The 2,223-nt window shown below is 38.3% G+C and overlaps 1 protein-coding gene across 5 annotated transcripts in view; it reads left to right on the forward strand.

Annotated features, from left to right (window-relative positions):
* MEIS2 (Meis homeobox 2) overlaps window positions 1-1,591 on the forward strand; it is a 173,407-nt gene extending 171,816 nt beyond the window's left edge. For all 5 annotated transcript variants that reach the window (XM_041400162.1, XM_041400170.1, XM_041400188.1 and 2 more), the window contains one exon: window positions 149-1,591. The gene's annotated coding sequence lies outside the window, so the exon portion shown is untranslated. The remainder of the gene's footprint in view (window positions 1-148) is intronic.
* Window positions 1,592-2,223: the final 632 nt, after the last annotated feature.

Raw genomic sequence — 2,223 nt, forward strand, 5'->3', positions numbered from 1 at the left:
GAATGTCTGCAAACATTGGCAAGAATCTGCAGCTAATTTTAGATGGAAGATTTGCAGTGTCTGTTGTTTTTCCTGTTCATTTTAGATGGGTAAATTGTAAAAACGTTGAGGAATCTGACCTGCTTTTTTTTTCCCCTTTTTTGTCTAGGTTTGCAAGGCATGCCAGGGGACTACGTATCTCAGGGTGGTCCTATGGGTATGAGTATGGCACAGCCAAGTTACACTCCTCCCCAGATGACCCCACACCCAACTCAATTAAGACATGGACACCCAATCCATTCATATTTGCCAAGTCACCCCCACCACCCAGCCATGATGATGCACGGAGGACCCCCTACCCACCCTGGAATGACCATGTCAGCACAGAGCCCCACAATGTTAAATTCTGTAGACCCCAGTGTTGGTGGACAGGTTATGGACATTCATGCCCAATAGAATAAGGGAACTCAAGGGAAAAACAAAACAAAAACAAACAGAAACTATTTTAAGACTTTTGAACTTTGACCAGATGTTGACACTTAATACGAAATTCCAGACAGCTGTGATTATTTTTTACTTTTTGTCATTTTTCATCAACAACAGAGGACCAATGAAACAAGAACACAAATGTGAAATCATGGGCTCACTGAAATGAATATGTCCATGTACAGATCCTCTGGAAAAAAAAAAGACTCCAAGAGTTATAACTACTGTAGTATAAACATAGGAACTAAGTTAACTTGTACATTTCTGTTGATCACTCCGTTACGTTGCCTCAAATAGTTTTAGAAGAAAAAAGAATCCTTGTTTTCCACACTATGTGTGTTGTTCCCAAAAGAATGACTGTTTTGGTTCAGCAGTGAAGTCACTATCCATGAAAGACCTGTTTTGGCCAGTGAGAAAAGAACTACCCTGGAGATGAAGATGAAAAGTCTTGCTGGGTCTCTCATCACTCAGAAGACTGTTCCAAGAAGGCCTTGCCATTCCCTCATTTTGTTCCTTCATAAAATGTGTCCTTTAGTTTCAAACAGATCTTTATAGTTTGTGCTTCATTAAGTCTCTCCCCATTCCTCCCAATCTATTTTTTTTTTTTGGACTCTTCTTCAAAGAGCTTGCAGGTGAAGATTTAAAAGACAGAACAGACAGAGCAGAAGCTTCTTCCAGTAGTTCTGAGCCTTGGCTTTGGACAAAACAAAACTAAAAGTTGGGCAGCTTTCCTCAATGAAAGAAGTTACTAACGGTCTTTGCACCAAACCTAGGACTTTATCATGAACTCAAAGCTTGGGAAAAAAAAGCAAGAGAATACTGTAACAAACTTCGTACAGAGTTCGGTCTATTAATTGTTTCATGTTAGATATTCTATGTGTTTACCTCAATTGAAAAAAAAAAAGAATGTTTTTGCTAGTATCAGATCTGCTGTGGAATTGGTATTGTATGTCCATGAATTCTTCCTTTCTCAGCACGTGTTCCTCACTAGAAGAAAATGCTGTTACCTTTAAGCTTTGTCAAAATTTACATTAAAATACTTGTATGAGGACTGTGACGTTATGTTTTAAAAAGGAAAAAAAAGGTGTTAAGTCACAAAATGCGGTAATAAATATTTCATTTTTGATTTTTTGCTAGGCTTTTGTGTTTTTAATCATGTTTAGGAGAGTCTGAGGTTATCATGAGAGATGTCTCAAACACATTCCTTATCAGCATTGAGAAGAAATGCTTGAAAAATCAGAAACAAGCTTGTCATTGCATTAATAGAATAATTGAATGAAACACCATCTGAAGTTATATATTTCTGCTGATTACTGATACTAGATTTTTGCCAGATTAAAGAAATTTTGAAATATTGTTTCACCAGCTTGCATTTCAGAGGTGTGTCTAATACTTGTACTACCTGCTAATAACAGAGGAGCTGAGCTTGAGTGGCAGAGGCCCAGGCATGAGATGGCTAATGCCATGCGTGTACATGTGTGCGTGTGCACGTCCATAGCCACAGCAGACCTTGCCTCCAGGTATTTAGCTCAGAGGAAAAGAATGGCTTTATTGCAGGAGTAGGTTTAGAAGTTTTAGGAGGAGAAAAGAAGCTTTGACTCCAGTGGGAATTTTTCATATGTGAGAATTGCATAAGCTGGCTTTTGAGACGGTCTTAGTCCTTTTGCTGTCTTCAGCTGTTTTCAGGGGAAAAAAAAAAAAAAAAAAACCCACAAAACAAACTAACCAAACCAAAACAACAAACCATCAGCTAATGAC

Source organism: Onychostruthus taczanowskii, unplaced genomic scaffold, assembly GCF_017590055.1.
Source record: "Onychostruthus taczanowskii isolate IOZ18803 unplaced genomic scaffold, ASM1759005v1 scaffold1, whole genome shotgun sequence".
Classification (NCBI taxonomy): Eukaryota; Metazoa; Chordata; class Aves; order Passeriformes; family Passeridae; genus Onychostruthus; species Onychostruthus taczanowskii.